The 26,063-nt window shown below is 45.5% G+C and overlaps 1 pseudogene; it reads right to left on the reverse strand.

Moving 5' to 3' along the window:
- Positions 1–578: 578 nt before the first annotated feature.
- Positions 579–25,181, reverse strand: LOC129138529 (core-binding factor subunit beta-like; annotated as a pseudogene).
- Positions 25,182–26,063: the final 882 nt, after the last annotated feature.

Genomic DNA, 26,063 nt, shown 5'->3' on the forward strand with positions numbered 1-26,063 from the left:
GCAATGGCATGATCTCGGCTCACTGCAACCTCCACCTCCTGGGTTCAAGTGATTCTCTTGCCTCAGTCTCCGGATTCCAGGGATGAACCACCACACCCAGCTAATTTTTGTTTTGCATTTTTAGTAGAGATGGGGTTTCACCATGTTGATCAGGCTGGTCTCGAACTCCTGACCTCAGTTGATCTGTCCACCTCGGCCTCCCAAAGTGCTGGGATTATAGGTGTGAGCCACTGCGCCTGGCTGCAAGACACCCATCTCTCTAAAAATGAAAGTTTTGAACTATTTAGGAGAGTACATGATCCATGGTAAGCTCTATATAAATTTTGTTACATAAAATTAAGGTTCTAGTCCCATAAACTTTTCTCTGTAATAAGCTGCTCAGCCTTAGATACCTCTCATATTTGCTGTGAGAAGTGAACAAATGCATGTGAAAACTGTAATGTGTTTATAATTTTTATTATTTGTCATCAAGATCATGTAAGAGACCTGATTTAGCAGAGGGTGAAGGGATGCGAAAGGGGCTGTCAGTCATCAACTTTTGATTATCTGCCTTGTTAAGGTCCCTTTCTTGTCAACATCATCAGTTCTTTGGCTTGTTCAAGTCTTTTGTTGACAATATCCAGGCCTCTCATGGTCCCTCCCACACACAACGGGCCGCACAGCAAGGGCTGGAAGGAAAAAGCCTTTGAAAGCAAAACGGGTCCTTTCCATCCTTAGCCTTGAAGCGGGAATAACCACTAGACAGAAGGCTGTGAGGGAGGACTCTGGCACTTCCACTGTGGCTGATTTGCCTTTGGGCAGGAGGGGAAACTGATCAGCTCCCTCTGTGGTAGGGCCGCAGGAAGAGATGTTGGCATTTGTTATGAAGTGCTAGGAATAAAAACACATACATGGCCAGGTGCAGTGGCTCACGCCTGTAATCCCGGCACTTTGGGAGTTTGGGGCGGGTGGATCACAAGGTCAAGAGTTTGGGACCAGCCTGGCCAACATGGCAAAACCCCGTCTCTACTAAAAATACAAAAATTAGCCAGGCGTGGTGGCGGGCACCTGTAATCCCAGCTACTCAGGAGGCTGAGGCAGGAGAATCACTTGGACTCAGGAGGTGGAGGTTGCATTGAGCTGAAATCATGCCATTGCACTCCAGCCTCAGCAACAAGAGCAAAACTCCATCCCAAAAACAAGCAAACAACAACAACAAAAAAACAGAAAACCAAACAAACAAAAAAAACAAAAAAAACCCATACACACATACTTATCCCAGTGTCCAGAGCAAATGTTCTGCCACTTACTGGTATGGGTGTGATTTCAGATAGCTACTTAAACCCTGAGTTTCAGTTTTTCTCATCTTCAAAATGGAAATACTGATGCCTAATTCAAAGGGTGAAAATTAATGAACTATAGAAACCCCTTGGTGTATGTCTGGTCCAATAAATGGTAGCTCTTATTAGCTAACATTTTGTAATATCTGCCCACTATCTCCTCCAAGGGATGGAGAAGTAATGCTGACTTCCAGACTAGGAAAGATAGTGGTAGCAGAAAGTGATTTACAACTCTGACTTTTTTCTCATTTTCTTTCCAGAGCACATAGTAAGTTCTTGTTGGTTCATTCGTTCATTGAACAGTGTTTAGAAGTTTGAACAAGCTTGAACAACTTGCCATCATTTTGTTCACTTGTATTCATCTTACTCTCACCACTAGAACTGCAAGGTCCATGAGGGCAGAGGCAGTGTCTGTTGCTGGGTGAGTGACTGGATTGACCTCAAAGCATGTCTGAAGACTGAAATGGGCCAGGCAATGAGATGGACACTGGAGGCCTGGATTCTGGGCTCAGTCATACCTCCAGGAACATAACTTTCTCTCGACTCTGGAGTCTTCACAGACCTTCCTTCTGCTGTGAGGCACTGGAGAATCACTTGAGACCAGACTCAGGGAACTCTTCCCTGATGGGAAGACATTCATTCATCCACTCCATGTCTCTGAAGCCCCAAGAGAAGGATCTGAATCCCCTAGTCTGAAGAGTCAGCAAGTTTCCAACATAGCAATTGTGATAAAAAGGGAGAATTGATAAAGGAGGGAGCAGCCCCACCTCAGTAACAACAGAGGGAGGAATATTCCAGCTAGTACATGTACTTAATATGAAAGCAGACATGTGCCAAGACCCTTCTTTCATGGGTATTAGGTGTTCCCAAATATAAGAAACATCCATTCTTGCCCACAGGCCTCACTGGATACTATCCAAGATGTCTAGAGAATAAGAGGAAAGAGAGAATCATAATATCTAAAAGGTGGAAACAACCCAAATGTTCACCAATGGATGAACGGATAAACAAAGTGTGACATATCCATACAATGGAATATTAGCCTTGAAAAGGAATGAAGTACTGATAAATGCTACAACACGGATGAACCTTGAAAACACTATGCTCAATGGAAGAAGCTAGTCACAGTAGGTCTCTTATTATATGATGCCATTCATATGAAAGTCTGGAATAGGGAAATCTACAGAGACTGAAAGTACATTAGGGATGTTAAGGGCAAGAAGGAATATGGGGGGATAGGGAGGTGATAGCTAAAGGTTACAAGATTTCTTTTTGAGGTGATGAAAATATTCTAAAATTAACTATGGTGATGGTTTGACAACCTGTGAATATACTAAAACCACTGAGTTGTACATTTCAAATGGTGAATTTTATGACACATGAATTATACCTCAAGAAAGTTGTTTTTTAAAAAGACAGCGTAAGGGGTAGGGGGAAGTTGAGACGAAGCAGGAAAACTGTGATCAGAAACAAAGCTCAGGGGCTGTCTGGCCTGGCTGCCCCAAGTCAAAGCCTGCATTTCATACAGGCAATGTTAGGTTAGCACCCAAGCCACGACTCGGAAAGATAAATTGACCCCAGAAGGTATAGGGCTGGGTCCCTTCTCCCCTGACAGCTCCCTTTCTGTTTTTTCTGGCACAATAAACTCTGTCATCTTGTATAAATAGGAGAAATTTATGGCAGTTTTCCCTCTTCTTCTCCCTGGTGGGCTACTAGGAAAGGTCCAGGGGGAGGAGAGAGCCTGAAATTCCAAAAATATAAATGTGGAAAGACTGGAGGGGGTCGAGGAGTCTCTTTGCCTGCCTTGGCTCTGGCCCCAGCTCTCCTTTCCCTTTGCATGTTTGACCATCTGGGTGATGGGGAGGGTAGAGAACTGGTGCAGCCCGTTCTCTCTGCAAGCCCAAAAGAGATGGATCCCAAAGCAGATATCTGACAGGAGGGGCACAAGGGAAATTAAGGAAATAGGCTTGGCTGTCCCATGAAATTATTGGAGGAGACACAGGCCACTGCCCTCCTTCCTGGATTTGGCTATTTTTGTACTTCCCTGTTTGTTGAGGCAGCCTGATACAGTGGGAAGAGAACTCATCCTAGATTTACAAAGATTGATAGAGAAAGTAAGTGTGTGACCTTAAGCAAGTCATGTCTTCTCTCCGGGCCTCACCTGTAAAGAGAGAGAGGGGACTGAATTTATCAGGGGTTTTCAAATGAGTTTAACTCTGGGGTCCTTCCTTCAAATAAAACTGTATGTAGTGACCCAACATGAACACGAGCCTGCTGAGCTTCTTGAAGGTAGGAATGGGAGTCTCAGGGCCCTGTGGTGAATGGCGAGAGGCTTGTCCAAGCACAAGATGATCTCCATGGCTTTTCCAGCCCTGTCCTCAGGAGGGATTTGCCCCCATGGTGAAGAGGCTCAGTTCTGCACACCCAGTGGGCTTGAAATCCAGCTCCACCCCCTCCTGTGTGTCCCTCAGCACATAACTTACCTTCCTTGAACCTGTTTCCTCGTGTTTAAATTGGAATAATAGTAACACATATCTCAGAGGATTGTCACATAGATTACACTAAATAATGTGCATAGAGTCCTTCGCATACTATCTGGCCCAATAAATATTATTATAGTTATTCCGTGATCTGATGTAATCAGTTTTTTATTTTGAGACAGAATCTCATTTTGTAGCCCAGACTGGTGCACAGTGGCATGATGTCAGTTCACTGCAACCTCCGCCTCCGGGGTTCAAGCAATTCTCCTATCTCAGCCTCCCAAGTAGCTGGGATTACAGGAGTGTGCCACTGTGTCCAGCTAATTTTTGTATTTTTTAGTAGAGATGGGATTTTACCATGTTGGCCAGACTGGTCTCAAACTCCTGGCCTCAAGTGATCCGCCTGCCTCAGCCCCACACAGTGCTGGGATTACAGGCGCGAGCCATCGCACCTGGCCTGATATAATCTTTTTAATTTGAAATATCTGGTCTGAGAAGGTGAATTAGAAAGGATGACAGCAAAACTGCTATAACACAAAGGCCCCAAAACACAGTAGCATATAGAAAACAGAAGTTTATTTCTCACTTAGTCTGGGAGGAAGCGGTTCCAGAGAGCAGGCAGCTCTGTTCCTCCTAGTCAGTCAGGGACGTGTGTTCCTTTCTACCTTTGCTTTGTCTTCTCTTAGGGATATCTTTTCAGTTGCCTTGTCAAACCTGTCTCAGGCACATATGCCCAGCTCATGAAAGAGAGAACACAAAGGAGAATTTACTCAATGCCGTCAGGCTTTGAGGACATGCTCATCTCACATTCCCCTGTGTCTACACCTGGCAACAAGAGCAGCTGGGAAATGGAGTGTCCAGCTGGGTGTCCCTTCACCCTCGTGCAGCAAGGAAGGAAGAGATTTTAGTGGACAATGGGCAGTCTTAATCCAGGGCTCAAACCCACACCTGAGCTGTCCTCTTCCTCTTCTCTTCCTAAAGGAAGGGAAATAAACTCTACAGCTCAGGAAACAATGTGACCACCCATCCCCTACCCAATCAGGTCCCTGCCATTCATCCCAAGATCAGCTGTCTTGGGAAAGTGGCTTGGAAGCCTCCCTCCAGAAAGACCACCCTTCTGTCCATCTTCTTCACATGGGTGGATGTGAGAAAAGTTTCTGTCCCCACTGCCTGCCTGCCACTCCCTGTCTCAGTTTCAGCTCACGCTCTAGCCCTTTGTTCCCAGTCACCAAGAGTGACTACAAATGCGGGGGAACAGGAGGACCTGAAACAGTCATGGAAATTGAGACTGGGACACAGAAGCCATGCTCAGAGGCAGCCTAGGTGAGGGTTCTGATGCCAGGAAATCCAGCTACTACTGTGTAACCTAAAGCGGGGATTAAGCTCTCAGAACTTCAATGAACTCTTTTGGAAATCGGGATAAGAAACCCACTTGTCAGGGCTGTTGTGAACATCAAATGTGATCATGTATGTACCTAGTACATAGTATGCCTTCAATAAATGGTAAGGCAAACCCAAGGCAAATTGAATTCATGTCCATTACTCTGACCCAGCCTTTGCATAAATTCTTTTTTCTTCTCCTTCCTTGTCAATGCATGGCTCCCTCCCTCTTCTTTACTTCCTATCCTCATTCCCCTACCACCTGAACCCTGATCTGGAATCTCTTTTCTCAGGAAATCTTCCATGATTGAAAAATTCTTGCTTGGCCCCTTCTCACTCCAATACTCTATCTTCGCCCATCTTCCATCTACCCCATGGTCCTGGCCCAAGTTTACATGTGTCCCATCTCTCCCTTCAAAAACCATGCAGCAATGGAAGGACTTTAAGTTTGTCATCAAGCAGATCAGAGTTCAGATGCCAACTCTGCCAAGTTCTAGCTTTAGGACTTTGTCAGATCACTTCCCCTCTTTGAATCTCTGTCTTCCCAACCCTCTGGTGAGGTCAAGTGTGTGTGGGCTGGTACATAAAGGATATTTAATCTCCTCTGCTCTACCCAACCTCCCCCAACTCACATTCCCAGGACTAACTCTCTACTAAAGGGAGTTCTTAGACCAAGAAAGTAATTCTCCCATTACCAGCCCCACTCCAACCCTGCACAGGGAAAAAGAAGTGACTTCGAGTCTATGGGTCTTGGAGGGACCACCAACCCAAGATCTAGAGCAGAGGAAGGACTTGGATATCCCAGCTTCCAGGGTCATAGGATCTCTCCCCAAGCCCTCATATGCAGCCCCAGTTGCAGGACTAGCTTCAGGGATAGGAGTGAAAGAGTTGATCTGATTCCAATCTTAGCCTGTAAGTAGTAGCTCACCTGTGCCTCTATTTTCAACCTTCCTAGATCAGAAGAGCAACAATATCAATGACAACTAAAGCTTACACAGTGTTTCCTATGGGATAGGCATTGTTCCAGGCTCTTCGTACTATAACTCGTTTAATCCTGACAGCAGCCTTTGAGCTAGGTACTATTAACCCCGTTTTACAGACAAGGAAACTAAAGCACAAGGGGTTAAGTAACTTGCCTAGGTCATACAACTCACATAAGGCATGACCGAGATTCAAAACCAGGCCATCTAGCTCCAGAATCCATCCTGTTAACCACTCTGCCATAAAAAGAGCTAACACTTACTGGCAGTTTCTATGTGCCAAGCACTGTGGAAAACACATGGCATGTATTTCTTCTAATTCCAAATAACCCCCTGAGATAAGTTCTATTATTAGTATCCCTGTTTTACAGGTCAAGAAACTAAGGCAGAGAGAAAAGTTAAGCAACTTGCCCTGAGTCACACAGCTAGATATTAATAGTTTCAGAACTCCTAGCTGTTTTGCCTCAAATCCCACCTCCCCACCCCTGCTCAAAGCCCCTCCCCTTCGAGGTGGGTTGTTTAGTTCCTATCACCAGTTCTTCACAAATCGGCTTTACCCCCCACAGCCTACAACCCTTGTTCTCCAAAACTGTTGACCTCTGTCCCTTTCCCTTCCCACTTTCTCCCTAGTCCCTCTGCTCCCCACAAGGTCCCCCAAACCATTCTGTCTCTCTCCCTCTGATCCCCACCCACCCTCCCCCACAACTCCTGCTGAAACAGATGAATTTCATCAAAAAAGACCATCAGACTTTCCCCAAGCAGGCCCCCACTGTGCCTGATCGCACACCCCCAGGGGAGGCACCACAGTGGCTAAGCTGGAGAGCCAGAAATAAAATCCTCATTCTACTTCCCTGCCCCCTCTTCCCATCACTCATCTGGGAATCCAGAGTGAAGACGGGAGCTAAAGTGCAGAGCATTCATTTAATATTAACAAATTGAAATGAATTCTTTTAATGCCAGTTAACTTGGAGCGGCCCCTTATTAATAGTAATTTAGATTCATACTTGGGAGACGCAGGGACAGGGGCTGGGCCAAATGTGCCCAGAATGTCAATGTGACTGGGGAACTGAAAGGGGAGGGGCGACAGTTTTACTTCTGCCCAGTTGGGTTCTGTTTCCCTGAGAGAAATAGACAGTCACTGGAGGCGGATCTTTGGGAAACACAAATTACTCTTGTAAGTTTATTTTTGTTACTTCAAGGAATCTGAATAGTTTGAAGCCATGTCACACCATTTTAATATTTTCACAGTAATGCTAAAAAGAATTTCCTCAGAGCTGGGATTTACTTCAAACCCTCTCCTAAGCCAAACCTTACTGACCAAAGGGACAAGTCCCCAGGCCAGATCTCTACCCTTCTTTGTTCAGAGCTAGAGCCAGAGATCAATATGGGCTTCCCCAATCCCTGCCCCTTCTGCCTTACCCAAAACTAAAGGGAAGAATCAACACTGTGTGTCTCTCTGAGAAGTCTCCCCCAGGAGGTAAAAGACCCAAAGGGCTGACCCCTAAGCTAACAGCTTACATTTAAGGAAGAAAAACAATCTGCCTTCACTTTTCTTAGAATTTAGGGAAAAAATGAGAACTTAAAATTCAATTTCATGTATCAGAGTTCTCCAGAATACAGCCAAGTGGAAAGAACTTAGTCCCAAATGAAAAAGTTGAACAGAAATTCTGCTCTCACTCGTTTTGCCGGCTTGGAGGTCAGACTGGAGGTGTCCTGAACTAGAACCAGAGCATAGGTTCTGACCTAAGAAGGACACTGTCTACTTCCCAGGCATCCCTCCTTGGCTGGGAGGAGAGGGGAGGATGAGTCCATTGGAAGCTGAGAATTGTGGAAGCTGGGGATGGGAGTTTTGAGATGGAGGAGGCAGGAGCATGAAGGAGGTCAGGGAAAGGCAAGTAAATCTACTAACCATTGCAGTTTATAAAATAAAAACCTTAAAAATGGTTTAACATGCAAAAGGTTAAATTTTAAAAAGAGGTCAGGTTTTAAAGAAGGTAAAATACCTCAAATTTAAACATAATAAAAATGAGGAAAATACACAAAATATTTCAAGCAAATTGTTCTTCAGAAGAGGAGAGGTTGGAATTAATCAAAAGGCCTTTTTTACACCCCCCCCAAGAGTTTCCCAAACAATAAATTCATTTACAAAACAAAAAGAGGAATCAACACAAAACCTCATCCACATACAGAGAAAAATAAATTGTGGTGATTCTGTAACAGCTGAAAAACTAGTGAGGGAGGAGAAAAATGAATAAACTCTAAATCCATTAGGTGATATTTATAAATAGCAAAATTGGAGGATGGAATGGAGGAAGGAGTTGAACTTATCATTAAAGAAGTAACACATGTGAAAACATAAGGTGTAACTCATCCCCAAAGAAAAGTAAACTCTCCATAAAGTAGCAAGTATAGAAATTTATTGAAAAGGAGGAAAGTACCACTCACCCCCCCCCCAATATAAGTGTATGAATTTCAATTAAAATTTTCTCCAAATCCGAGATAGGTTACACAAAAGAATACAAAAAGACTTTTTTTCTTTCAACTAAGAGGAAAAACAAAATCCGATTTAAATTCACTAATGGGACAGGAAGGGAGGCTGTGGTTTGCAGGTGCTAGTAAACCGGGTGAGGGTTGTGAAGAGTTTGAGGGGTAGAGGACCAGCTTACCCCGCTTTGGAGCCGCGGCGGCCAACAGGAGTAGCAAAGGACCCTGCCAGTGCCTGATTGATAGGAGAAATAAGGAATAGGGGACTCGGGTGCCCCTAGACGAATGAGGAGGATGGAAAGACTGGGGGTGCCCATCTCCCCTCCTCTGCCCACCTCCCTCCCTCTGGTACCCAGGCCTAGAGAGCTACTGAAAGTTACAAATTGCTTACATTATTAGCTCATCCCGGGCGGCCTGGTCATTGGCCAGCCCCTGGCCACGTGATCCCTCATACCAATCGATCGAATTTCTAGTCGCAATTCTCGGTCTATCCCTCAGCTCTGGGGAGAAAGTGGGGGCTGTGGCGTGGGGGCTGAGGTCCAGTTTGGGGCGGGGTGGGAGAGGAGTCCTTGAGTATCCTGTCCCAGGGCCAAACCCTCAGAAGTCCAGTCTTCAGGACCTCCTTGAGCCGACTTCCACCGATGGAGGGGGGTCTTCGGGGCGCCTGCTGGGTTCTCAGGACTCTTCAGATCCTAGTTTGGACTCCTCCAGGTTAGAAAGGATGGGCTCAGCACATCTGGTGAGGCAGGCAGGTCCTCGCTGCAGCACAGAATGATCCCATGGCCCTCAAGGTGTGGTGTCAGCTGAAAGTTCACTGATGCGTGAGCCTTCTGCCTCCCTCCTCCTTTGAAAGAGCAGGGTGTGCCCCGCTTCTAAAAGCCCTGGGGCTCCAGCAAGCGGACACCGCTTTCCAGGACAGGTGCAAACAGGGATGGTGTGAAGCCGAGGTGGAGACAATGCGATCACGCGTGGCACTGGCGTATCCCACAGAAGATGAGGTGAATGTGTGTCACCGGAGGCATATGGGGTGATGGCAAAACCAACAATGGTGTCCAGGCATGTGCCCAGTGGAAAGGGGGAACAAGTGGCCTTTCCCTGAGCGCCAAGGAAACCCAAAGAAGACCTGGGAACCTGGACGGGGCTTGTGCCTCAGTCCAAGCCACATTTTGAAATGCCTGCCAGAGGAGCACAGAGGTTTCTGCAACATTCACCCCACCCCGAAACCTCCACCGCCCAGGTAGCCCTGACACAACCTTCCCTGCACCCAGCCCCAACCCCATCCCCAGGCCCAGCCCAGTTACTTTGGTTTCCTGACATTCGTTACAGCCAAAAGATTCAGGGAATCAGTCCACCTATGAGCAGAGGAGAGGATATCCCTCATTTGTAAGACAGGACGTGCAAAGGAAATGGGACACCACCTGTCCTAGAAGACAAGGACAGTCATGATCACCTAGTGCTCATTCTATGCAATCCACCCACTGATGAGGTGAAACAAGGAGACCAAAGAAGCTTCCTTGTCTGAGACACGCATGGAAGCCAAGTGTTCCAGGCTTATCAGACCTGCCCAATCCAGCAGAAACAGGTTTGGAGAGAGAAAGAGTCATGTCGCAGATCTCCAGAAAGTGTCTCCCTGATGGACTGGGAAGCGATCTTCGTAGAAGTTATTCAGCCAGACCAAGAGGCAACAAGGCCCCTCAGAAACAGGGGAGACAGAGCAAGGGGAGGACAGAGCACAGGCCAGAGCCCAGGCAGGTTACAGAACCTTGCCACCGCCACGGGCATAAGGGGAGGGGTGCAAAACGGGTGACTTGTCCAGAGAGGCCAGCATTCCAGGGACAGGGATTGTTGCCGTCTCCCATTCCCGGCTTCCTCTTCAGAACTGTATCGTGGTGTGGCTTCATTGCTCAGAGAAGAGCCGTGCAGGGGTACAACCATCTTCTTGGAGGTGGATCTGCTCCTCTCCTGCTGGACAATGAGCTGCTGTGGGGTTTTGTCCTGGGCTGGAGTGTGGTCCTCTTGATCCTAGAAAAGAGGCCGCTCAGGATGGGGATGAGACTTCGATTGCTCCGGGACCGACGCATCTCCTCACGTGATCGAGGACTACACAAACCCAAAGTGGAACCGCCCTGAAAACGATGGACAACCAGCCACAGGACTGAGGCAGAGACGCAGAAAGAGGCTCACCAAAGACTGGCCGACATGCAAAAAATCCCATTTTGGCGAACAGAGCACATTCGTCCAAAGACACACACGCACACGGGCATACACACAGAAACACACACACACAGACTGACAGAGACAGGGAAAGAAACACACAAAGGGTGAGACAGAGAGAGAAGAGAGAATGGGAGACACACACACACACACACAGTCCTACAGCGGTGGCACAGAAACACACACTCCCAGGCAACCCCTGAGGCTAATAGTGGAAAATATGTTCTAAGAATACACTTGGAACAGAAATGTGAAAAACCAAAAGTAAGAGATATTATGAAGGATCAAATATAAAATGACCCAGTGCTAAAGAGGCAACAAAGAAAAGTGTAGAAGAAAATGATAAGAGGCATTGTGCCTTAATGAGTTTGTGCTACTATATAAGAAAATACACTAGGCTGGGTAATTTCTGAAGAACAGAAATGTATTTCTCACAGTTCCATAGGCTAGAAGTCCAATATCAAGGTGCCAGCAGGATTGGTGTCTGGTGAGGGCCTGGTCTCTGCATTCAAGATGGTACCTTGTGCACTGTGTCTTCAGGAGGAGATGCACTGTGTCCTCACATGGCAGAAGGCGGAAGGGCAAAACAGGGGAAGCCCACTCCCTCCAGTCCTTGTGTAAGGATCCTACACCCATTTGTGAAGACTCTCCCTTCATGACTGAATCACTACCTAGAAGCCCTACTTCCTAATCCTATGACATTGGTGATTAATTTTAGCGGGACACATTCAGAGCATAGCACCCTATATTCAATTTCTTAAAAATTATTTTGTTGTTTCGCTTTTCTGTTTTTCAAATGGCTAAAAGTGCACAAAATTGGATTAATCATAATCCTTGGCTCATAGCACACCTTGGCTCCTATTTCACCCTTGTCTGTGCCTGGGCCTCTGTGTAAATGTATTTGAACAATATGGTAATCACCTGTGAACTTACAACGCAACCAAAGAACTAGGGTTCTGACCCTAACATCTGCTCCTCCTCTGTCCTTTTTCCTGATTTTCACCCTTCAGCCCGAGGGTAACTACTACCCTGAATTTATGTTTAGGATTCTCTTCCTTTTAAAAAAACACATTGTTTTATTGCATACATGATTACCCTAAATGACATGTTATTTAGTTTTTAAGGGTATAATTTATTTACCCATTCTCCTATTAATTTACCCATTCTCTAATTAATGAACATTTGGCTTATTTCCAGATTTTTGCTATTATGAATGGCATTACATGAGCATTTTTTTTTTTAACTACTTCTGGTACATATGGGCAAGAGTTTCTCCAGGGCCTATGGTAGAGGAATTACTTTGCCATAACATATGAGAATGCTCAAATTTATAAGATAATCCAAATTGCTTTCCAAAGTGGTTGTTCTAATTTAAACTCTCACCTCTTGTATTAGTTTGAAATGATCTTGTTGATCCGCAGTCTCTCCACATGTGGTGATATGGTTTGGCTGTGTCCACACCCAAATCCCAGCTTGAATTCTATCTCCTAGAATTCCCATATGTTGTCGGAGGGACCCAGGGTGAGGTAATTGAATCACGGAGGCCAGTCTTTCCTGTGCTGTTCTCATGATAGTGAATAAGTCTCATGAGATCTGATGGGTTTATCAGGAGTTTCTGCTTTGGCTTCCTCCTCATTTTCTCTTGCTGCTGCCATGTAAGAAGTGCCTTTTACCTCCTGCCATGACTCTGAGGCCTCAGGCCCCACCATGTGGGACTGTAAATCCAATTACAGTTCTTTTTCTTTACACCTCTTTTTCTTCTCAGACTTGGGTATGTCTTTATCAGCAGTGTGAAAACAGACTAATACAGTAAACTGATACCAGTGGAGAGGGGTGCTCCTGAAAAGACACCCAAAAATGTGCAAGCGACTTTGAAACTTGGTAACAGGCAGAGGTTGGAACAGTTTGGAGGGCTCAGAAGAACACTGGAAAATGTGGGAAAATTTGGAACCTCCTAGAGACTTGCTGAATGACTTTGACAAAAGTGCTGATAGTGTTTTGAACAATAAGGTCCAGGCCAAGATGGTCTCAGATGGAGATGAGGAACTTGTTGTGAATTGGAGCAAAGGTAATCCTCATGTTTTAGCGAAGACAATGGCAGCATTTTGCCCCTGTCCTAGAGATTTGTAGAACTTTGAACTTGAGAGTGATAATTTAGGGTATCTGCTGGAAGAAATTTCTAAGCAGTAAAGCATTCAAGAGGTGACTTGGGTGATGTTAAAGGCCTTCGGTTTTATAAAGGAAGCAGAGCATACAGTTTTGGAAAATTTGCAGCCTGACAATGTGATAGGGAAGAAAATCCCATTTTCTGAGGATAAATTCAAGCTGTCCGCAGAAATTTGCATAAGTAACAAGAAGCTGAATGTTAATCCCAAAAACAATGGGGAATATGTCTACAGGACATGTCACAGGTCATCACAGCAGCCCCTCCCATCACAAGCCAGGGTACTAGGAGGATAAAATGGATTTCTGTGCTGGGCCAGGTTCACTGTGCTGTGTGTAGTCTAGGGCCTTGTTTCTCTGCGTTTCAGCTCCTCCAGCCATGGCTGAAAGGGGACAACATAGAACTCAGGCCATGGCTCTGAGAGTGCAAGCACCAAGCCTTGGCAGCTTCCATGTTGTGTTCAGCGTGCACATGCATAGAAGTCAAGAATTGAGGTTTGGAAACCTCCCCTAGATTTCAGAGGGTGTTTGAAAACACCTGGATGTCCAAGCAGAAGTTTGCTGCAGGGGTGGTGCTCTGATGGAGAAACTCTGCTAGGGCTGTGCAGAAGAGAAATGTGGGGTCAGAGCCCCTATACAGAGTCCCTACTGGGGCACTTCCTATTGGAGCTGTGAGGAGAGGGCCACTCTCCTCCAGACCCCAGAATGGTAGAATCACTGACAGCTTGCACCATGAGCCTGGAAAAGCTGCGGACACTCAACATCAGCCCATGAAAACAGCCAGGAGGTGGGCTATACCCTGCAAAGCCACAGGGGCAGAACTACTCAAGGCTGTGGGACCCCACCTCTTGCATCAGCATGACCTTGATGTGAAACATGGAGTCAAAGGAGATCATTTTGGAGCTTTAAAATTTGACTACCTTGCTGGATTTTGGACTTGCATGGGGCCTGTAACCCCTTTGTTTTGGCAAATTTCTCCCATTTGGAACAGCTGTATTTACTTAATTACCTGTACCCCCATTGTATCTAGGAGGTAACTAGCTTGATTTGGATTTTACAGGGTCATGGGCAGAAGAGACTTGCCTTGTCTCAGATGAGACTTTGGACAGTGGACATTTGGGTTAATACTGAAATGAGTTAAGACTTTGGGGGACTGTTGGGAAGGCATGATCAGTTTTGAAGTGTGAGGACATGAGATTTGGAGGGGCCAGGAGCAGAATAATATGGTTTGACTATGTCCCTACCCACATCTCAACTTGAATTGTATTGCTCAGGATTCCCACGTGTTCGGGGAGGGAACCAGGGGGAGGTAGTTGAATCTTTATGGCTGGTCTTTCCCATGCTATTCTTGTGATAGTGAATAAGTCTCACAAGATCTGATGGGTTTATCAGTGGTTTCGTCTTTTGCTTCTTTTGCCGCCTTCTCATATTCTCTTGCCACTGCCATGTAAGAAGTGCTGTTCATCCACTGCCATAACTCTGAGGCCTCCTCAGCCCTGTGGAGCCCTTAATGCAATTAAGCCTCTTTTTCTTCCTTGTCTCGGGTATGTCTTTATCAGCAGTGTGAATATGGACTAATACATTTTGTATTGTCAAACTTCTTAATATTTGTGGAGAGAATAGATGTGTAGTATCTTGTGCATTTCCCTGATTACTAATGAGGTTGAGAAAATTTTTATGTTTTGCAGGCTTTCTCTTTTGTGAAATCCCTATTAATGCCTTTTCCCAATTTTCTGTTGGGTTGCTATCTTTAAAATTAGAAATAACTGTCATCAATCCAAAAGCTTACACATGGTGGATACCTTCACACCAGTTCACAGTACAAAGTAACTCCTTGCTTGTAGAAAACATTATTATCATTATTATTTTTGAGATGGAATTTGACTCTTGTAGCCCAGGCTGGAGTGCGATGGTGTGATCTCGGCTCACTGCAACCTCTGCCTCCCAGGTTCAAAGGATTCTCCTGCCTCAGCCTCCGAAGCAGCTGGGATTACCGGCGCGCACCACGATGGCCTGCTAATTTTTTGTATTTTTGTGGAGACGGGGATTCACCATGTTGGCCAAGCTGGTCTTGAACTCCTGACCTCAGGTGATCCACTTGCCTCAACCTTCCAAAGCATTGGGATTACAGGCAGGAGCCACCACACCCAGACTAGAAAACATTATTCAATAGCAAACAGTAGCAATATGCTTGGGGGTTTTAGGATTGATTATTTTTGAATCTCTAGAAAAGCTCAATGCATTACCTTAGGCTATAATCTCAGGGCAGAGTCTCATCTGTTAATGGGGGGTTGGTCTAAGGGTCCTTCTAGCTCTCAGATTAATGGTTTCCCATGTTGAACTGCTCCATGTCACCCACCCATCCTCGCTTTTGTTTGTTTGTTTTTACAGAGACGAGGTCTCACTATATTGCCCAGGCTGGACTTGAACTCCTGGCCTTAAGCGATCCTCCTGCCTTGGCCTCCCAAAGTGCTGGAGTTACAGATGTGAGCCTCTGTGCTCAGCCCATCCTTGGCTGTTCAAGTGTAGAGGTAAGTAGTAGATGCCAAGTTTACCTCCAGGTCAGAAGGGACAGATGTCCCAGGGCAGAATCATAACCATAATCAGGCCTCCCACTGCATGAAGACATTATGTTCTGAAGCTTAAACCCGGACAAAGGTCTGACCAGTAGCACTGTGTTCATGAATGTCAGGTCAAAAATTTAAAACTGGGACTATCCAGAAGAACCTGGTAGATGCAGGTGCAGTCCACAGTCCAATGGTCAGCCTTGATAACAGGCCACCTGTTCTTTCTCTTTATCATGGAGTCCTTGATGTAAAAATCGATGACACTTTCTTGCTTCTGGTGTGCTTCCGTTTCTTCATTTTCCATAAGTAGTTTCCTCCATCCCACCTCCCAACAGGCCACAGTCAATTCAGGACATTTTAACCATGAAAATGAGTCTCCATAACACGAATTTAGAGGCCAGACAGGGTGGATAACGCCTGTAATCCCAGCACTCTGTGAGGCTGAAGTAGGGGAATGGCTTAAGCTTAGGAGCTTCAGACCAGCCTGGGCAACATGGTGAAACCCTGTCTCTAACAAAAAATAAATAAATAAATAAAAATAAGCCATGTATGGTGGTGCATGCTACTAGTCCCAGCTACTCAGGAGGCTGAGGTAGGAGGATTGTGGGGCCAAGGAGGTCAAGTATGGAGTGGGCCAAGATCATGCCACTGCAATCCAGCCTGGGTAATGGAGTGAGACCTCATATCAAGAAACAGAAAAATATTTAAAGGACAGGCTGACTTTCTTGTTACAAGACAATGCTCATTTGCTATTCCATAAATCCTAGGGCACCTCTTAAGAATTATGCTAAATCTATACTACCCGTGCTCTATAAATGGAACAACAACACTTGGATGATATCAGAGCTGTTTACCGCATGGGTTACTTAGTATTTTAATCCCACTGTTGAGACCTACAGCTCCGAAAAAAAGATTCATTTCAAATACTTCAGCTTTTTGACAATGTACCTGGTGACTAAAGAGCTCTAATGGAGATGCACAGGGAAACGCATGCTGGTCTCATGCCTGCCAACACAACATCTATTCTGTAGTCCATGGATTGAGGCATCATTTTGACTTTCAAGTCTTACTATTTGAGAAATGTATTTCATAAGGCTGTTACTGCCATAGGTCATGATTCCTTTGATGGATCTGGGCAAAGTCAATTCGAAACCTTCTGGAAAGGATTCACTATGACAGATGCCACTAAGAACATTCATGATTCACCAAAGGAGGTAAAACTAGCATTAATAGGAGTCTGGAAGAAGTTGATTCCAACCCTCATAAATGACTTTGAGGGGTTCAAGACCTTAGCAGAGGAAGTAACCACAGTTGTGGTGAAGATAGCAAGAAAACTAGAATTACAAGTGGAGCCTGAAGATGTGAGTGAATTGCTGCAATCTTTTTTTTTTTCCGTTTTCCTCTTAGTTTTATTTTTATAGCACTATACTTACATATATTTTTGTAAACAAAATATATCTCCTCAAACTTTTAAAGAAAGTGTTCTGTTACTTTCCTTAAGGGTTAGAATGTTCTATGACAAATATTATGTACATGAAATTAGGAATGGAGTGATACAAAAGTTTAAAAGTTGTTTTAAAAAATTATATTGGCTGGGCACAGTGGCTCACGCCTGTAATCCCAACACTTTGGGAGGCAGAGGTGGGCGGATCACAAGGTCAGGAGTTCGAGACCAGCCTGGCCAACATGGTGAAACCCCATCTCTACTAAAAATACAAAAATTAGCCAGATGTGGTGGCGGGTACCTGTAATCCCAGCTACTCAGGATGCTGAGGCAGGAGAATCACTTGAAACTGGAAGGTGGAGATTGCAGTGAACCAACATCACACCACTGCACTCCAGCTTGGGCAACAAGAGCGAAACGCCATCAAAAAAAGAAAAATTATATTACATCCTTATAACATGGAATGAAAACAAATCTGAGCATATGCTGGTATAATCAGATCTGTGATCTTTATTAAAATGTAAATTACCAGATAATCTCTAACAAAACAACCCACAGTATTTTCAATTGCAAAGAAATGTTTCCTACCTTGCCTGCTTCTCTTTCTAAGTCGACATACTCTCGGCTAGGTGTTTGTCGCTGTTCTCCCTGCCAGCTGGCCAGAAAAAACTGGAGAGACAGATTGGTTCCTGTGGCCACAAAAGCCTTTTAGAAAAATCAATACAAACAGGATCAGGAGCAGGACATTACATAAATTATGCAAGCAGTCATTTATTTTTACATCAGTTTATGTCTTAAGCCAGGCAGCACAGAGAATACTTAAAAGTAAAAAAAACATGCACTCATCATTTTTCTTAAGTATTAAGTTACAAACATCTGATTCCATTTTGAGGACATTTGCCATTGGCTGCTTAAATATAAAATCAGACATGGAATCAATACTTTCTTTCAGGTCATTTTTTGCTGACGTTAGGATCTCACACTGCTAATGTCTAACCAGAAGCCACCATCCATCTTTGCATTTAAAAACTTCTATTTTTAAATGTAAAAATTTCTATTTTTAAATGTAAAAATCACTGAAAATCTAAAGATTTTGAATTTTAAAGAACACCACAATTTAAAATTGTATAAATGAGACACTTTAATTTTCCTTGATTTCCCTTGCTGAAACACTGCATAGCAGGCAGTACATAAAAAATGCACTTGGAATTGTCTCTCCTCTGATAAACCATACATCGGCATGGGATGTGACAGTACTCTCTAAAACCCTAGATGATTTTTAAAAATATGTCTTTTCTCACATTTGACTTTAGGAGAACTTGGTCTGACTACAACAAAGAGAAAAGTATTCATCTAATATTTATAAAAGATTTGGATGTTAGAGCTCAACAGATGCAACAATCTAAAACCACTTCAATAAAGTGTCATTTTATGTAGGCCTTGAGCAAGTTACCTCTATATTTCCCTCATGCAAAAAACAAAGACATTACCCCTTTCCCAAAGGAAATTAAGAAAAAAAGAAGTAAAACCATTTTTGAAAAAATACATTTTTCATCATCTAAATGTAAACTCTTCTTTGCTGAAACCAGAAAAAGTTTTTTGTTTGGTTTATTCTACTAATTCAGTTCTGAAGCATAATTGGTTTCCATGCATAGAGTCTTCATCTCAAATCAAGAGGTTCACATTTGGGGCAATTTGTTTAAAGCCATCAACCAAGTTAGCTATCCAATAGTTCCCCTGATGGTTAACAGCTTAGATTCTTTAGAGGTAAAAATTATACTTCCTATTTCTATTACTGGCACTGTCGGTACACTTGTCAACCTAAATGCTAAATCTCTAAACCTCTTTGATGGCATTTCCCTAATCAACTGGGGTACCATTTTCATGTGGTAAATGTTTTATATCCATAGAAACTGAGCTAACATCAATATTACAACATCATTTTAAAAAATCTTTCAGGCAAGGAGCAGTGGTTCACACTCGTAATCCCAGCCCTTTGGGAGGCGAGGCAGGTGGACCATCTGAGGTCAGGAGTACAAGACCAGCCTGGCCAACATGGTGAAACCCTGTCTCTACTAAAAATACAAAAAATTAGCTGGGCATGGTGGCAGACGCCTGTAATCCCAGCTACTTGGGAGGATGAGGCAGGAGAATCACCTGAACCTGGGAGGCAGAGGTTGCATGCAGTCAGCCAAGATTGCACCACTGTGCTCCAGCCTGGACAACAAGGCGAGACTCCATCACAAAAACAAAAAACAAAAAAAACTTCCCGTGTACTATGAGCATAAATCTTAACAAAAAACCCCCCAACACTAGTTAAAAAAAAAAAAGTTTCTGGGAGGGAAACTGCCCAGGCTGTATGACCTGAAGCATAACTCAGTTTCCTCACAAATTAATTATTTGTAAAGTGCTTAAAACAGTACCAAGTAAATGCTATGAAAGTGTCTGCTGAATAATGATAAATAACTTTAAGCTCAACAAGAAAGCCAACTTTTTCAGCTTCAGATAATGAAATTCTCAGAGCAGAGTGGTGGCAGAAAAGACACAGCCCATGAACGACTGCCCCGTGTCAAAATCCCTGTGGCTTGTTTCTTCAGTATTCACCTAGTAGCAAATCCTTCCACCTCCAGTGTACCCCAAATCAGTTCTGTGCTAAGACACTCTGCAGATCGTATTACCTCATCTCCTGTCTTGATGCCAACCTCAGAAGAGATTTCCTGCTTCATCACTATATGTCCATTATCTCATAAAGATCCCTCTCTGAGACAGAAGTGGTAAACACAGATCATTCTAGAATAACATTTTCCAAACTTATGTGACCATGGAATTCTTTTAATGAAATACCTACATATAGGTAAGAGTTGGAAAAAGTCTGTTCCAAAATATTAATATGGTGTCAACATCGTCATAGGAAAATAAAGATAAAAATAAACAAAATGAAAACATTAAAATGCTACACTAGTATGACACCTATATTTAAGATTTCCAGGTTGTCTTATGCTTTATAGGTTTCACAAATTATAAAATAGCACACCTTGTGCCAATCCAACATACTTTTTACCAATCTTTAGAATTAGAAATATGTATTGGTTTTTACTCTTCTCACCACAGAGTAACCATACTTCTTATAAATATTTTTTCTTTATTTGATTATTAGTGTTGAAGACGTCTCCAACATTCTTAACTACATAATAATTGGTAAGAATAGGCCGGGTGCAGTGGCTTAAGCCTGTAATCCCAGCACTTTGGGAGGCCAACACAGGCAGATCACGAGGTCAGAAGTTTAACACCAGTCTGGCCAATATAGTGAAACCCCATCTCTACTAAAATACAAAAAATTAGCCGGGTGTGGTGGTGTGCGCCTGTAATCCTAGCTACTCGGGAGGCTGAGGCAGGAGAATCGTGTGAACCCAGGAGGCAGAGGTTGCAGTGAGCCGAGAGCCAAGATCGTGCCATTGCTCTCCAGCCTAGCCAACAGTGCAAGACGCCGTCTCGGAAAAAAAAAAAAAAAAAAAAAAAAAACAACGGTGAAACTCTGTCTCTACTAAAAATACAAAAACAAAATTAGCCAGGCGTGGTGGCAGGCGACTGTAGTCCCAGTTACTCGGGAGGCTGAGGCGGGAGAATGGCGTGAACCCAGGAGGCAGAGCTTGCAGTGAGCCGAGATCGTGCCACTGCACTCCAGCCTGGGCGACAGAACAAGACTCCGTCTCAAAAAAAAAAAAAAAAAAAAGAATTGATAAGAATAAATCAAGGCCGGGTGCAGTGGCTCACTGAGGCGGGCACATCACTTGAGGCCAGGAGTTGGAGACCAGCCTGGCCAACATGGTGAAACCCATCTCTACTAAAAATACAAAAACCAGCCAGGCGTGGTGGCAGGCGCCTGTAAACCCAGCAAGTCAGGAGGCTGAAGCAGGAGGTGGAGGTTGCAGTGAACCGAGATGGCACCACTGCACTCCAGCCAGAGTGACAGAGTAAGATCCAGTCTCAAAAAAGAATAAATCAGATTCTACTACAGATTCTTCGACCTGTGTTCACTTTTATTTAATGCTGATTGGGTTTTACAGTTAAAAACTCAATTGGCATAAAATAAGGAGGCTGATTGAGTTTTATAGTTAAAGAGAGATGATCAACACAGCCTTTAAATTATTTCACATCTAAATGCAAAATGAGGCTGGGAGCGGTGGCTCACGCCTGTAATCCCAGCACTTTGGGAGGCCAAGGTCGGTGGATCACCTGAGGTCAGGAGTTTGAGACCAGCCTGGCAAACATGGTGAAACTCCGTCTCTACTAAAAATACAAAAATTAGCTGGGCGTGGTGGTATACGCCTGTAATCCCAGCTACTCAGGAGGCTGGGTCAAGACAATCACTTGAACCTGGGGGGCGGAGGTTGCACTGAGCTAAGATCATGCCACTGCACTCCAGCCTGGGCAACAGCAAAATGAATTCTTCATTAACCTCACTGATACATCAAGGAGATGTTCCAAATAAGAAGAGGACAACAGAGCAGGAGAAAGGTTGGGAATAGTTTTGAGAACTATGGATATCCTTGCCATTTATGGCTGCTGTCAAAACAGGCAAAATAATGCCTTTTTCCACAGCCAAATAGGAAGAAACCCAGCCTGTTCATAAGTCATAAGATAAATTTCAGGCATTAAATTAAGCAGCCTCTAAATTCAAATAATTAAGTACCTCTGATATAAAAGGTATTGTGAAAAATAGCTGTATCCAGAGGGGTTTATACAAAATTAATGAGGTCTCTACCCTCTAGGAGCTAAGGATCCTGTAATTAAATGTGGGTTAACACTGAATTAAAGGAGGGAAACTAGAAAGAGAGAAAACTAGGAAATGTGAAATTCCTCTCCAAATACCAATAGTTACATTATTTAACAAAATAAGACATGAGCCGTCTTAAGTGCAAACCTCACACAGCATTCAATCTACCTTCTTTAACCTTTAATACTTCTCAGAAATTTAAAACTTGTAAAATGTGTCGGATCAGATACTTGTTTTATTTTTGGAGACAGGGTCTCACTCTGTCACCCAGGCTGGAGTGCAGTGGTACGATCATGGCTAACTGCAGCCTCGACCTCCCGGGCTCAGGTGAGGATCAGATTATTTGGAAGCGGGGAAGGTCTAGAATGTTTAATTCATCCTGGAAATAAATTCATGACAAACACTAACCACCTATAATACTACTATAATATTACAGCATTTCAGATATCCTATGGGTTGAATTCATAATTCCATTCAGCAAAGTCTGAGATGACAGAAAACACCCTACTAGCTATGATTCACCAAATTTCCAAAAAAATTCAGCTTTCAAAGATAGTGATGATAATACAACACATGGGGCTGCGTATGGTGATGCCGAGCCTGTAGTCCCAGCTATTGGGAGGCTGAGGCAAGAGGATCGCTTGAGCCCAGAAGTTTGAGGCTGTAGTGCCTCATGATTGTGCCTGTGAACAGCCACTGCAAGGCCACACAGCAAGACCTCTCTCTTAAAAAAAAAAAAAAAAAAAAAAAAAAAAACAAGACCAGACGCGGTGGCTCACATCTGTAATCCCAGCACTTTGGAAGGCCGAGGTGGGAGGATTACTTAAGGTCAGGAGTTCAAAACCAGCCTGGCCAACATGGTGAAACCCTGTCTCTACTAAAAATACAAAAAAATTAGCCGGGCGTGGTGGTATGTGCCTGTAATCCCAGCTACTCAGGAGGCTGAGGCAGGAGAATCGCTTTAACCCAGGAGGCGAAGGTTGCAGCGAGCCAAGATCATGCTGCTGTGCTTCCAGCCTGGGTAACAGCGAGACTCCGTCTCAAAACAAAAAAGCAAACAGTGAGAGTACAAGTACTTTGTAACTTATCTTTTATACTTGCATCCTTCACCTCCAGGAAATTCTATCGTCAGGTGTACCACCTTCCCTTTGCAAAGGTAACCCAGGCAAAGGATGACACAATCATCGCACCAGCTAATGAATTCTTTTCTTATACCACTCAGTGCCAAAACCTAAAAGTATGTCTTATGCACTTCAATCATATAAATACTACAATTACTCAAGAAATTTGCAAGTGGGCTAAAAGCTTGAGACTCTCTTTCATAACATGCACTAATGACCAAATATTCAGGAGCTCCTGATAAATTTAACCAGTATCTTCTCACTATTACAACTCTAAAAAGCCTTCACTTAAAATATCAAAATATTCTTTAAAAATAAATTTGAGTTCAGTGATGTAAAGGGAGAATTTTATGGCATATGAATTATATCTGAATAAAAATAAACTGGTTTTATAAAGGGGGTGGGAGAAGTAAATTTCCATTGTCTTCCTACTGTTAACCCAAATTCAAATCGCACCTAGCTTCAAGCCTCTAACAATGCAGTGAGTCCAAGTCACCAGGCAGAGAGTAACAGCATTCCATTAGACAGTGCTTCAACTTTTTGAAAAATAATCAGGCCGGACGCAGTGGCTCACGCCTGTAATCCCAGCACTCTGGGAGGTCGACGAGGGCGGATCACTTGAGGTCAGGAGGCCAGCTTGGCCAACAAGGTGAAACCCCGTCTCTACTAAAAATGCAAAAATTAGCCGGGCGTGGTGGCAGGCACCTGTAATCCTAGCTACTCAGGAGGCTGAGGCAGAAAAATCTCTTGAACCCAGGAGGCGAAGGTTACAGTGAGCCGAGATCGAGCCACTATACTCCAGCCTGGGCAACAGAGCAAGACTCTACCTCAAAAAAATAGTAATAATCAACCTCTTTTCTTGGTTTCTTCCTACCACTCCCTCCTCATCAGCACCTCCAACAAGGCAAACCAAAAAGATGAGAGGAACTAGGACCCTTGGATTTTTTTTTCAACCCAAGGTATGGTGAAGATGCACTAAATCTGCCTCCTAAAACAAGGACCTCGAGATCAACCGTGGGTTTTGCCCATCTGTGCAGTTTTTAGGAACGGCAGCCCTACTCAGGACATGGGGATAATGGTTTCTTTCTGATTCTCCTGAAGCTTAACATTCTAAGAAAATGACATTTTTAGGGCCTTTTTCCCCCCTCCCCTCTCTATTAGAATAAATAACTGGAGGAAAGATTTCTACTCGGCGATCTGGTAGTGAGACCGCTTGACACAGAGAATTACCGACAGATCTACTTTCTAAGAAACAAACTTATCGCCGACCTTGAATGAAGCTCCACTTCTTTTTCCGAATGGGGGTTTGCTTGCTACAAATACCCTGAACCCTTCTTCGGTGTCGCAGCCTAAACAATGCCCTTCGCTTGTTTAGTCTGGCTCGGGTTCGAGCTCCACTCGCGGTGCTCCGTTGGCCGACACGCGCCACCGCGGCGAGCCCCAGGAAAAGCGTCTCCCCACGAGCACCGGCCCGCGGCATCTGGTTTCGCATTTTGAATCCCGAGTAGGAAGTGAGATGGCGCCCACTCAGTTCCTGCCGCGCCGCCGTCCGGAACCGGCCTGGGCCGCCGCGGCCCCGCGCAACAAGTGACCCGCGCGCGCCCCGGGCCAGCCGACTTACGATTTCCGAGCGGCCGTCGCGGCAGGCGTTCTGGAAGCGCGCCTGGGGTTCCTCGTGGGGCCGGTCCCTGAAGCCCGTGTACTTAATCTGCAAGGCAAGACGGCCCGAAATTAGGAGCCAAATCCGCGGCGCCGCCCGCGCGCCCGCCCTCCCAGCGCGGCGCCGATAAGGGCAAGCAGAGGCTGCGGGCGATGACCGCCCCGGCGAGATTGCCCCTCCGCGGGCGCACCGACTGGGACTCCCGGGGACCGCGCCGCCCAAACTTTTCTCCGCCCGGGCCCACTCGGGGCGCGCTGCGGCCTCCTAGCCGCCCGCCCGCCTCACCTCACACTCGCGGCTCAGCTTCCTAAAAAAACTCCTCGTTCTCGAACTTGCTTCTCTGGTCGGGCACGACACGCGGCATCTTCCCGCCCTGAGGCCGCGCCGGCCGGCCGCGCTCGGGGCTTGCACGGGCACCCGCTGGCTGGCTCCGCGCTGACCGACTGACCGCCCACCCGCAGCGCCCGGACGCCCGCTTCCCTTTGTTTCAGGCGCCCGCCCACGTGGGCTCCCGTTCCGGGCAGTCTGAGGCGCCGCCGCCCGCTCGAGCCCAACCCACGCCGCCGCCGCCGCCGCCTCAGCCGTTGCCTGCCGCCCGCGCAGCCCCAGCGCTCGCCGTCCCCGGCCGCCGCCGCCACCGCCGCCACTTCCTATCACCGCCCACCCCGCCCCCGCCGGCCCCACCCCGCCCCCGCCGGCCCCACCCCTCCTCGCGCGCCCGCCCGCCCCCAACTCCGGCAAACAAGAGGCACCATTCACAACTCCGCGGCCCACGCCGCGCATGCGCCACCCGCCCGCTGGCGGAGCGGCCGGGCTGTGGCGCCCCGGGGCTCCTTCCGCGCCAGGGCCCTTTTCCCCCTGCTCGCCCGCGGCCACTCGGCGTGGAGCTGTCGTTGGGGGATCCGCCTGGCCTTTAGCAGACGGGAGTAGCCAGCGCAGGCCTTTTCTTCCGCCCTTCCTCGGCCATCTGGAATTTCTGGGTTCCCCAGGTGCGCGGAGTAACCCCAGATTGTCACTTGAACGCGAGGAAACCTAAGTCCTTGGGGACTTTTCATCCCTAAACCGACCGGCAGGGGTGTAGGCTGTGCACGTTGAAGACTGAGGTGGAAACGGACCAAAGAATCCAACCGAGTCATGGTGGAAAGGTCGTGGCTTTTGGAGTCATATGGGTCTTAGATGGGATCCCACTCAGCTACACTACCTGCTGGCTGGGGCCTTAGATAAGAATTGGATCACTAAACCTCAGTTTCCTTATTTCCAAAATGCAGACACTCCTAGGTTTGCAGTGTTAGCGTGAGAACCTTTATGTGGGTCTAGCACACAGTGGGAGCCCAATAAATTTAAGTTTCTAAAGAAGAACAAGCTGAGTTAAGAATGTAACCGATTGCCAGTCCATATACTTACTCAATGTGCAATCAGCTGCAAAAAATAAGATCCATAAATTCTAGGGAAGTTGTTTAGCCCAAACTGGAGA

Source organism: Pan troglodytes, chromosome 17 (assembly GCF_028858775.2).
Source record: "Pan troglodytes isolate AG18354 chromosome 17, NHGRI_mPanTro3-v2.0_pri, whole genome shotgun sequence".
Taxonomy (NCBI): domain Eukaryota; kingdom Metazoa; phylum Chordata; class Mammalia; order Primates; family Hominidae; genus Pan; species Pan troglodytes.